Raw genomic sequence first — 12,900 nt, forward strand, 5'->3', positions numbered from 1 at the left:
TGTTTGTTAGCCATCTGTATGTCTTCTTTGGAGAAATGTCTGTTTAGTTCTTTGCCCATTTTTTGATTGGGTCATTTATTTTTCTGGAATTGAGCTGCAGGAGTTGCTTGTATATTTTTGAGATTAATCCTTTGTCTGTTTCTTCATTTGCTATTATTTTCTCCCAATCTGAGGGCTGTCTTTTCACCTTACTTATAGTTTCCTTTGTAGTGCAAAAGCTTTTAAGTTTCATTAGGTCCCATTTGTTTAGTTTTGCTTATATTTCCAATATTCTGGGAGGTGGGTCATAGAGGATCTTGCTGTGATTTATGTCGGAGAGTGTTTTGCCTATGTTCTCCTCTAGGAGTTTTATAGTTTCTGGTCTTACATTTAGATCTTTAATCCATTTTGAGTTTATTTTTGTGTATGGTGTTAGAAAGTGTTCTAGTTTCATTCTTTTACAAGTGGTTGACCAGTTTTCCCAGCACCACTTGTTAAAGAGGTTGTCTTTTTTCCATTGTATATCCTTGCCTCCTTTGTCAAAGATAAGGTGTCCATAGGTTCGTGGATTTATCTCTGGGCTTTCTATTCTGTTCCATTGATCTATATTTCTGTCTTTGTGCCAGTACCATACTGTCTTGATGACTGTGGCTTTGTAGTAGAGTCTGAAGTCAGACAGGTTGATTCCTCCAGTTCCATTCTTCTTTCTCAAGATTACTTTGGCTATTCGAGGTTTTTTGTATTTCCATACAAATTGTGAAATTATTTGTTCTAGTTCTGTGAAAAATACCGTTGGTAGCTTGATAGGGATTGCATTGAATCTATAGATTGCTTTGGGTAGAATAGCCATTTTGACAATATTGATTCTTCCAATCCATGAACACGGTATGTTTCTCCATCTGTTTGTGTCCTCTTTGATTTCTTTCATCAGTGTTTTATAGTTTTCTATGTATAGGTCTTTTGTTTCTTTAGGTAGATATATTCCTAAGTATTTTATTCTTTTTGTTGCAATGGTGAATGGTATTGTTTCCTTAATTTCTCTTTCTGTTTTTTCATTGTTAGTATATAGGAATGCAAGGGATTTTTGTGTGTTGATTTTATATCCTGAAACTACTGTATTCATTGATTAGCTCTAGTAATTTTCTGGAAGAGTCTTTAGGGTTTTCTATGTAGAGGATCATGTCGTCTGCAAACAGTGAGAGTTTCACTTCTTCTTTTCCTATCTGGATTCCTTTTACTTCTTTTTCTGCTCTGATTGCTGTGGCCAAAACTTCCAACACTATGTTGAATAGTAGTGGTGAGAGTGGGCACCCTTGTCTTGTTCCTGATTTCAGGGGAAATGCTTTCAATTTTTCACCATTGAGGGTGATACTTGCTGTGGGTTTGTCATATATAGCTTTTATTATGTTGAGGTATGTTCCTTCTATTCCTGCTTTCTGGAGAGTTTTAATCATGAATGGGTGTTGAATTTTGTCAAAGGCTTTCTCTGCATCTATTGAGATAATCATATGGTTTTTATCTTTCAATTTGTTAATGTGGTGTATTACATTGATTGATTTGCACATATTAAAGAATCCTTGCATTCCTGGGATAAAGCCCACTTGGTCATGGTGTATGATTTTTTTAATATGTTGTTGGATTCTGTTTGCTAGAATTTTGTTAAGGATTTTTGCATCTATGTTCATCAGTGATATTGGCCTGTAGTTTTCTTTTTTTGTGGCATCTTTGTCTGGTTTTGGAATTAGGGTGATGGTGGCCTCATAGAATGAGTTTGGAAGTTTACCTTCCTCTGCAATTTTCTGGAAGAGTTTGAGTAAGATAGGTGTTAGCTCTTCTCTAAATTTTTGGTAGAATTCAGCTGTGAAGCCATCTGGTCCTGGGCTTTTGTTTGCTGGTAGATTTTTGATTACAGTTTCGATTTCCTTGCTTGTGATGGGTCTGTTAAGATCTTCTATTTCTTCCTGGTTCAGTTTTGGAAAGTTATACTTTTCTAAGAATTTGTCCATTTCATCCAAGTTGTCCATTTTATTGGCATAGAGCTGCTGGTAGTAGTCTCTTATGATCCTTTGTATTTCAGTGTTGTCTGTTGTGATCTCTCCATTTTCATTTCTAATTTTGTTAATTTGGTTCTTCTCTCTTTGTTTCTTAATGAGTCTTGCTAATGGTTTGTCAATTTTGTTTATTTTTTCAAAAAACCAGCTTTTAGCTTTGTTGATTTTTGCTATGGTCTCTTTAGTTTCTTTTGCATTTATTTCTGCCCTAATTTTTAAGATTTCTTTCCTTCTGCTAACCCTGGGGTTCTTCATTTCTTCCTTCTCTAATTGCTTTAGGTGTAGAGTTAGGTTATTTATTTGGCTTTTTTCTTGTTTCTTGATGTGAGCCTGTAATGCTATGAACCTTCCCCTTAGCACTGCTTTTACAGTATCCCATAGGTTTTGGGTTGTTGTGTTTTCATTTTCATTCATTTCTATGCATATTTTGATTTCTTTTTTGATTTCTTCTATGATTTGTTGGTTATTCAGAAGCGTGTTATTTAGCCTCCATATGTTTGAATTTTTAACAATTTTTTTCCTGTAATTGAGATGTAATCTTACTGCACTGTGGTCAGAAAAGATGACTGGAATGATTTCAATTTTTTTGAATTTTCCAAGACCAGATTTATGGCCCAGGATGTGGTCTATTCTGGAGAAGGTTCCGTGTGCACTTGAGAAAAAGGTGAAGTTGATTGTTTTGGGGTGAAATGTCCTATAGATATCAATCAGGTCTAGCTGGTCCATTGTGTCATTCAAGGTTTGTGTTTCCTTGTTAATTTTCTGTTTAGTTGATTTATCCATAGTTGTGAGTGGGGTATTAAAGTCTCCCACTATTATTGTGTTAGTATTAATTTCCTCTTTCATACTTGTTAGCGTTTGCCGCACATATTGTGGTGCTCCTATGTTGGGTGCATATATATTTATAATTGTTATATCTTCTTCTTGCATTAATCCTTTGATCATTATGTAGTGTCCTTCTTTGTCTCTTTTCACATCCTTTATTTGAAAGTCTATTTTATCTGATATGAGTATTGCGACTCCTGCTTTCTTTTGGTCTCCGTTTGCATGAAATATTTTTTTCCAGCCCTTCACTTTTAGTCTGTATGTGTCTCTTGTTTTGAGGTGGGTCTCTTGTAGACAGCATATATAGGGGTCTTGTTTTTGTATCCATTCAGCCAATCTTTGTCTTTTGGTTGGGGCATTCAACCCATTTACATTTAAGGTAATTATTGATAGGTGTGGTCCCGTTGCCATTTACTTTGTTGTTTTGGGTTCACGTTTATACAACCTTTCTGCATTTCCTATCTAGAGAAGATCCTTTAGCATTTGTTGCAGAGCTGGTTTGGTGGTGCTGAATTCTCTCAGCCTTTGCTTGTCTGTAAAGCTTTTGAATTCTCCTTCATATCATTGAAAAGTTAAAAATTCCTTAATTTTTTATTCCTGGTACCACTACCACAATTTACAGGGCAATATACCTGATGTAATGAAAAGAAAAAGAAAAAGACAAAGCTACAACAGATAAAAGACCTCAGGAATGTACATCTAATTGACACTACATTGCATTAATCAATAGCTGCACTTTTTGCAAACTGTGGCTATGACAGTCCTGAACAAGAAGGGTTTCCTGTTTAAGCTGCAGTAACTTTTCTGACTATGGATCATCATTCCTTCTGTGGCAGATTTTTACAGTTCCTCTAACGCATTTGGGACGACTGTCTCAAAGTAACCTGCAGCTTTCCTGACAACTCCTCGCTCTCTCTCCTGCTAAGAACTGTAGCCCTTTTCTTCTGAGTTTTTAGAACCTTCTGCTACCATATCCACCACTTCCACCACCAGATCCATAACCACCACCATAGGGACTGCCCGAGCTTCTTCCACCAAAACTACCCCTTCATGGGTCCATAATTTGATTGCTGTTGTCCACTATAATTTCCAAAATCATTATAGTTTCCACCACCACCATAGTTACCTCCAAAATTTCCTCCTTCATTGTAACCATCATATCCTCCACCACCGCCACCATATCCACCACCTTGGTTTCCATATCCTGGTCCACCACCACCGTAACCTCCTCTACTACTATAACCAGGACCACCGCCATAGTTGCCACCATCACCTCCAAATCCATTGTATCCACCATCACCTCCTCCATAACTCCCTCGGCTGCCACCACCTCCACCACCATAGCCTCCTCTTCCACCAAAGTTTCCACCACGGCCAAAGTTACCTCCACCACCTCCAAAGTTTCCGCCACGACCCATAAAGTTGCCAGATCCACCTCCACGGCCTCTTTGTGATCCAGCAGATTGCATCTCTTGTTTAGAAAGGGCCTTTTTCACTTCACAATTATGCCCATTAATAGTGTGGTATTTCTGAACAACAATTTTATCAACTGTATCATGATCATCAAAAGTTACAAAAGCAAATCCTCTCTTTTTTCCACTCTGCCTGTCTTCCATAACTTCTATGGTTTCAATCTTGCCATACTTTTCAAAGTAGTCTCTCAAATTATATTCTTCTGTATCTTCTTTAATACCACCAACAAAAATTTTCTTCACTGTTAGATGGGCACCAGGCTTTACAGAATCCTCTCTAGAAACAGCTCTCTTTGGTTCCACTACACGCCCATCAACCTTGTGTGGTCGAGCACACATTGCTGCATCCACTTCTTCAACACAAGAGTAAGTCACAAAACCAAAGCCCCTGGAACGTTTTGTTTGGGGGTCTCTCATCACCACACAATCTGTGAGTGTGCCCCATTTCTCAAAATGTTCTCTTAAGCTATCATCTGTAGTTTCAAAGCTCAGACCACCGATAAACAGCTTTCTCAACTGCTCTGGTTCCTTGGGATCGTGACCCTCCATTTTGAGACCGGACTCGCCTCTTCCAACTCGAGTTCAATATGGGACCGAGAGGTCACCTTACTTCTATAGCTGACTATATGAGTGTGCCATGTCATTTCATTTTCATACCTAATTGCATGTAGCATTGTGATTGGTGTGTAGTAGGTACCCATTATCATTCTTATGAATGAGTGATTTTTAAGATGCTCTTCTTGGAAGTAATTTTTGCTTCATGGGTAAAGGTATGAGAGACAGAGCTATTGAAAAGAGGGGTAAAAGAAAAAAAGCTTTAGTAAATTACGGGAGGTAGACTTCTTTTCCTCTTAATGTTACTTTTGCTAATTAAGGTGGCAATGTCTTAGGATTTGCTGTTGAAAGAGAAAGTCTTTTCACTTCATGGCTCAAGAGAGAAATATTGAGGAAAAAAATGTGTAAGATGGGTTATATTTATTTTAAGAAACTATCACTCAACCAAAAAGAGAAAAGGTTATTACATTCACATCATATTGCTTGTCTGGGAAACTTTTTAGTGAGAAAATGAACAGAGCCATAAAATTAAAGAAAATATTGACAGGGTTTTTTCAGATATTAAGAAATAGCAGCCCTTCTTTCCTTTCTTATGATGACTCTCTGGGATCTGTGAAACCAAACAAATATCAAAAGGCTTTATTCTTCTTTCTAAAAGTTGTCTACATCCTGTTCTCTGAGATCCATGACGAATGCAAATTGGGGAAATGCTGTATTACCATGGAGAACAATTAAATAAAAATAGGACCACCATGAGATAGATTTCTTATTTCCCTGATATAGTCTGTGTATTTTATAAATAAATTATGACATCTTCAGAAAGTTTTTATTGTGGAATTTTAAATAAGGTTGTAATTTCATGTCTTGAAATAAATTTTGCCTTTTAAAGTAATAAAATTCATATGGAAGTAACTAACTGATACTGAAATTGTAGATGAAACTAAGCACTGTCTCAACATTCTGCTAGGTATTTTTGGCTCAAAAATATGTTTGTAAAGAAATGACTTTTTAAGCTTTAAGTTAAAACATTGAATAATTTAAAAATTGAGAGACAAACATCCAGCAAATTGTGTTTTTTAGTGATGTTGACATATCATAGTTTAGAAATTCTTATATACCCAAACCAACTAAAATTCATTGCCAACTTCCATATAATTCACAGAAACATATTGGTGTTTTTTTTTTTCCTTGTTTTGGGGGTGGGGTGGCTGTTATATTTAAATAGTACATCAATGTATTAAAGCTCCGTTTAAATGCATTTTTTAACTCTTTTCCTATTCTCTGTTTTTGAGTGCAAAGTGCATTGCACACATCATAAATTAATATGAGAGACCCCAAATAGGGTCTCTTAGTGGCGACTTTATAAACCAGGCCCTTGTTTATTCTGTGTGTGGCCACTTTGGTTATTAGTAGGAGTTACACTGAATGCCTTTTCCCAGATTTATGAGACTTGGCACAAATCTTGAGAAAACAAAACCTCACTTCTCTCAATAGAAAACATTATTAGATACTAAATAAACATTCATTTAGGTAAACTGGTACTACTCAGTCCAAGAGGAAAATGCTCTTAGTTAGATTTCATTCTGATGGGTGAAAGAATATAAGAGGGGAAATTGCTTTGTAGAAGATCACAAAGAAAGGACATTAATTTGAGTGATGGCTAAGACTGTTCTTAGCATACCTTCATGCTCATTCATGAAGGGCAGTGCTCCTCTGCCAGGGAGACATGCATCATGCTCTTGTCCCAGTGGAGAAGGGTCAGGAGAACACACAATCTTTTTAAGATTAGCACAAAATCCCTGATAGCACAATGATTAATTTTCTCTGAATTCCAACAAAGGCTTTGGGAAATAGGCATCCTGTGCAGTTAGTTAACACATGGGTTTTAAATAACTTGATAACATTGAAATTTATGAATAGGTTAAAGCATTTTTAAAAGTATAACTTGAATCTTTCTCTCTATTAATTGTCAACAATTAATGTCATAGAAAAAGGGAGGGATGATCTGCATGCTAGTTTAAAATGAGAGCAACACAACAACTAGGTAGAATGTGTCACATGGAATTGGATCCTAAGTTGGACAAAGTAATTGTAAAGAACAATTTGGGGACAATCCTGAAAATTTTAAAAAGGACTGGATATTAAATAAAATGAAATTTTATTGACAGGAAAATGGAGGTAATTAGCTTATACAAAATAGAATATTTGATATGATCTCCTTGTGATAAAAAATATAGGATAAATGGAAAGATAAACAAGATTTTAACAGTGGTAATCTCTGAGTGGAGTGTGAATAGAAATAGAGATGTTTTTATTTTCATCTTTTTGCTTGTCTGTAGTTTAACTGTATAGAGTGCAAATGTGCAACTTAAGTAATAATTACAATCTATTATTAATAAAACAATTAACCAGCAGTAAAATTTGCCTTGATACTTATACTAAAATATTGTGTATTGTGAAAATGTAAAAAAACCCCTAGACATCAGTCATTTCATTGGGTTATGTTTTTGTTTTGCGGTGTAGAATACCACAGGTTGTTTTAATGATATTAAATTTGTTTTTCTTGATAATAAACTGGTTTTACAAAGAGCAACACTAGAACTTTGCTAAGAAATAATCATCAAGTCTCTTTCTCTACAGTAAGAAGACTAAAACAGGTATGTTCTTCTGAGAATTATAAATGCATTTTGAAGTTTTAGAGTAACAAAACAAATTATAAAACAGGCTATTGCTCTAATAAAACTTTTTCAAACTCCTTTCACTCCCATCCCTGATCATGTTATGCATTCATTCATTCAACATGAGGCCATTCCCTCAGGACAACTTCTTGAAACTTAGATCAAGAAGGCTTGGATCTTAATAAGGACTCTGTGGTAATCAGAAACTGTTAGTAATGTGCTCATGTCTTGCAAGTTGTAGACTATAGATTGTGTAGAGTAAATGACAAATGACAGAATTAGGAAATAAGTTAGAAGGACTCTATTGTAACTTATAGCACCAAACTGTGTGCTGATGTTTGAAGTAACACCATGATGAAGAATGTCTCAACTATTTTCTTTTAATGTGTCTTTGTACGTATTAGAACAGAAAGACACTTTAAAGACCATCTTCACTAATCCCTTCATTTAAAGATGAAGAAACTGAATTTCACAAAGATAAAATAATTTGTCAACAGTCACACTGACATTTACTGGCAGAGCTTAAATCAGAACTTAATTTATGTGACTTACACTATTGTGCACTTTTACTCTGTCACATTAAAAAGTTTTCCCTATTTGAGGAAGGGAGGAAAATGCAAAAATTAATACACATTGTAGAAAATCATATTGAAGTTACAAATGAAAGTTTAATATTAAACTGACTTGGAGGATCAGATATCTCTCTCTAAAAATTTAAGGACAGTAACCTCAAACACATTAGTTCAATTCTGTTGATGTGGTGTTTTTATTTTAGCCCATTATATAACATATAGTGTCATATACTATCATTCAATTTAATTAATTCTCATGTTTAGGGAACACGTAACTATAGTAAGAATTATGAAGTTCAAGAAGTCATGTCTTATTCAAGATTGACTGAATATGACTTAAGTTGATTTTATTTTTAATCTGATTTGGATTTCAAGAAGAAATAATTGCATTCTTCAAAAACTTGTTTTGAATTTCTCTTTTCAATTTTCATGTCAACTGAGATATTATGGTTTATAACCATATCATGAAAATGCATTTGGACATTTTTATCATCCCACCTGGTATATTGAGAGAGGGAAAATGCCATGTTTAAAAAAAAAAAAAGAAGAAGAAGAAAGGTCAGAGGCTATTTCTTTACACTAAAAAGAAAATCATTCTCCTAGTTAAGGTAGAGGAAACATGAGTTTTTTCCTAACCCTCTATGCCCAGTAAGTACAAATCTCCAAATGAGAATTGTCATTGCTTTGACTGCAGTAACTTTTTTGAAGAATGGAAATGTTTTAAATGTTCACAGTTAAGCCCACTTAATGTCACTTAAGCTGTCCCATTTATATGGTAACTTCCCCATCCCAGGTCTTTCTCTATTCTGTTTTTCTCTATAGCAGTTCCCACAATGTGACTTATTGTATATTTCCTTTGTGTTTATTTCCTGTTCGGTTTTCTAAAATACTGGTGCTTGTATTTTAGATACCATTGATCTGATCACCAAGGGTGATATTTTTCTATATTCAGTTGGTATCTGCAGTGCCTGGAAAGGTGCTTGACACTTCGACACTTAGAATGTGCTCAATAAATATTCTCCTGGATGAAAAAGTCAATTAATAGTCATCCACGGTAGTTCAATTATTATTTTAAATCAGATAAAATAGAATATTTATCTCCTTATGTTAACAAATATTTTATATCCATTATATGTTATAATTCACATCAGACATTTAACTTTACTAGTATATCAGTAAATATTTTTCATATATGTGCATTAAAATTATAGGATACATTAATAGTAGCCTGCCAGTAGTATTTTAACTGCTCAATAATTTCAGCAGATAAAAAATTAATTTTATCCATTTTGATAATTCTTACTTTTTCTGCTGTGCTGATAATTTAACTCTATGATTTTAACCTTCACCCAGAGAAGAAAAAAGCAATGATTAAGTTCTTTGTTATTGTTCCATAGTGGGAATAATTGCTTATTCTGCAAAAGCATTTTAAGTTACAATGTTTATCATTTTTCTCATTTCTTATAAAGAAATAGAATGTATTCCTTAGTCTAGCCACAAAAAAATGAGATAATTCTGTAGCATTTCGTGAGTTCTAAGATGAATATTTTTTCCTGTTTTACCATCTCTAAAATCGAGATGGATCATACAAACAATGCCATATTATAGTTTGATTGGCAACATTTTTTTCTTAATAATTTTGTTCCTCTCATTCATTTCACAATTGTTTAATGTGCTCTAACAGAAAAATATACCATGTGTGAACATATGACTTTTCTAGTGTTTTTAATAACTGTTTTAGATCTCTAACAACTGCTTTATTACTAAATTCCGTTGTTCATTTTACTTACAAGTTTATGTAGTGACATTTAATATCAAAAATATTGCCATATTGTTCCCTTGCCATAAGTAAATTTATTATAAATTTCTCTAACACTCTTGTTTATATTTATAGTATGTTTCAACAAAAGCAGCCTAGCTATTTTAAGATGCCTCTTCATTTTCTTTTCTATAAATGTCCAACCATTTCAAATATGATTAGAAGCTATCCTGATGATAATAATTATTAAAATGAATTACTCTTTTTTGACTTTGCAATCTATAGGTTTTTTTGTGAGAAAGACAAAAATATTTTCAAAATCCAAGTAGTATAGCTATCTTGTTATATTAGTGTCATGTTATTGTAGCTTTAAATTTAAAGCATTTGGTGAAGCAAAATTTCAAAACTTTGTAGAAAAACAGTTAATTTGAATCATAGCCTTTTTGTATTTTATGCATCTATATTGAAACTTTTCATGGGTCTTTGTTCCTGTCTTGGAATTCTTGAATGATTATATCTGTGATACGCTTGTATTTTCTTGAGTAAAGCTGATTTTTTAAATCACTGAAACGTTTTCACAAAATGATAGTCAATATTATACTTACTATATGTATGGATATTAGGATACAATCTAAAAATAAAGGTTAGTGTTCTTATTGCTAATGAAATTAGCAATGTCTGTATGTCTGTTAGCAACTGTCTGTATAGCTTTTTAATTTTGGGAAATTGGAAGCAATTCGTCATGACAAGATCTACCATACTGGAATTTTAGACCTAGAAAATACCTTAAAATTCCAATGGTTCCAGCTTCCATGTTTTGAAGAAAAAAGTATAGATAGACTAGAGAGGTCTGTCTTTGTTTGTTTGAACTGCTGAAACAAAATGCTGCCGACTGGGTTACTTACAAATACCAGAAATTTATTGCTGTCTATTTTGGAGGCTAGAAATACAGGACCAAGGTGTCAGCATGGTTCCCTTCTGATGAAAGCCCTCTTCCTGGCTCATAGCCAGTGCTTTTTTCTTGTGGCCTTTCATGGTGGGAAGAGCTAGGGGGTCTTTCTAGAGCCTCTTTTTATAAGACACTAATCCCATTCATAGACTTCCCTGGTGGCTCAGTGGTGAAGAACCTGCCTGCCAATGTACGAGACATAGGTTTGATATCTCATTGGGAAGATCCCCTGGAGAAGGAAATGGCAGCCCACACTAGTATTCTTGCCTGGGAAATCCTATGGACAGGGGAGCCTGGTAGGCTACAGTCCATGGGGTTTCAGAAGAGTCAGACACAACTGAACGACTAAACAACAACAATCTGATTCATGAGGGTGAACCCTCATGACTTAACCACCTATGAAAGGCTCCATTTACAAACACCATCATCTTTGAAGGTTAAGATTTCAACGTATGAATTTTATGGGGGTGGAAACATTCAGACCATAGCAAAGTCGTATCAATTATCTGAGGAGAAAAAGCTTGCTGGTGGCAGAAACTGGCCTTAAATTAATATCGGGAATCCATGATGATATGTCTTTCTTCAAACTGATAGTCAAATATTTTTTTACACCATGATGTTTTCTGTTGAAGACCCTTCCATTATTAAAAGAAGATATTGGTCAGCTATGGTTGCTGTTAAAAAGAGTGAAAAATTCTGAGTGGGTGACAATGGAATATCTTGGTTTTGCCTTTTGTGTTGATTGCTCGAAATGTGATTTAAAGTAATGGAGTCATTCAAACAATGTGAGTGTTAATCATATAGTATGATATTAGCTTCTAATATATCTTAATTGTATTAGATTTGATATGTGTAAATTAACATATATTTTAATGTTAAATGCTTTAAACACCAGTTTACATGTTTAGTCCATAGTCTTTATGTATTACATAGATCTTCTAACCTAATGTCATCTGTATAAATAAGTGAACACAAAATATTATAACTGCTATGATATTTTGGTACAAGAGTGTTGAGTGGTAGCATATCCTATGGTTTTAAGAATATGAGTATTGTCATCTCAGGTTAACTCGTAAACTAACTCCACGATATACTTTTCTTGTCTCTGATTAGAGTTACACTGCATTTGTTGTATTTACAGATACATTGTCTGTCAGCCATGAAATGAAATCATATTTTATGTTTGCCCATTTTTCTTTTTAAACTTCTAATCAATTCCAGGGTGATTGTATTATCAGACTTTTTGATCCACCTTTGTTAACAGTTTATTAACTAGTGCTTAAGGAATAGCATTATGTTTCTTCATCTCAGTTAGTCAGTTCAGTAGCTCAGTCATGTCCAACTCTCTGCGACCCCATGGACTGCAGCACGCGGCTTACCTGTCCATCACCAATTCCCAGAGTTTACTCAAACTCCTGTCCATTCGGCGGTGATGCCATCCAACCATCTCATCCTCTGTCGTCCCCTTTTCCTTCTGCCTTCAGTCTTTCCCAGTATCAGAATATTTTCCATGGAGTCAGTTCTTCGCATTAGATGGCTAAAGGATTAGAGTTTCAGCTTCAGCATCAGTCCTTCCAATGAAAATTCAGGACTGATTTCCTTTAGGATGGACTGGTTGGATATCCTTGCAGTCCAAGGGACTCTCAAAAGTCTTCTCCAACACCACACTTCAAAAGTATCAATTCTGCAGCACTCAGCTTTCTTTATAGTCCAACTCTCACATTCATACATGACTACTGGAAAAATCATGGCTTTGACTAGATGGACCTTTGTTAGCAAAGTAATGTATCTGCTTTTTAATATGCTATCTACATTGGTCATAACTTTCCTTCCAAGGAGCAAGCATCTTCTAATTTCATGGCTACAGTCACCATCTGCAGTGATTTTGGAGCCCCCCAAGAATAAAGTCTGTCACTTTCTGCTGTCTCCCCATCTATTTGCCATGAAGTGATGGGACCAAATGCCATGATCTTAGTTTTCTGAATGTTGAGTTTTAAGCCAATTTTTTCACTCTCCTCTTTCACTTTGATTAAAAGGCTCTTTAGTTCTACTTCACTTTC

At 34.7% G+C, this 12,900-nt stretch overlaps 1 protein-coding gene and 1 pseudogene across 4 annotated transcripts in view; one reads left to right on the forward strand and one right to left on the reverse strand.

Moving 5' to 3' along the window:
* SEMA3D (semaphorin 3D) overlaps positions 1-12,900 on the forward strand; it is a 234,727-nt gene that overhangs the window by 55,627 nt on the left and 166,200 nt on the right. The gene's annotated exons all lie outside the window — the stretch shown is intronic.
* Positions 3,420-4,919, reverse strand: LOC122438241 (annotated as a pseudogene). Its single transcript, XR_006268494.1, has one exon. The product of XR_006268494.1 is annotated as a heterogeneous nuclear ribonucleoprotein A3-like (transcript).

The sequence above is a fragment of the Cervus canadensis genome, chromosome 3, assembly GCF_019320065.1.
Source record: "Cervus canadensis isolate Bull #8, Minnesota chromosome 3, ASM1932006v1, whole genome shotgun sequence".
NCBI classification, from domain to species: domain Eukaryota; kingdom Metazoa; phylum Chordata; class Mammalia; order Artiodactyla; family Cervidae; genus Cervus; species Cervus canadensis.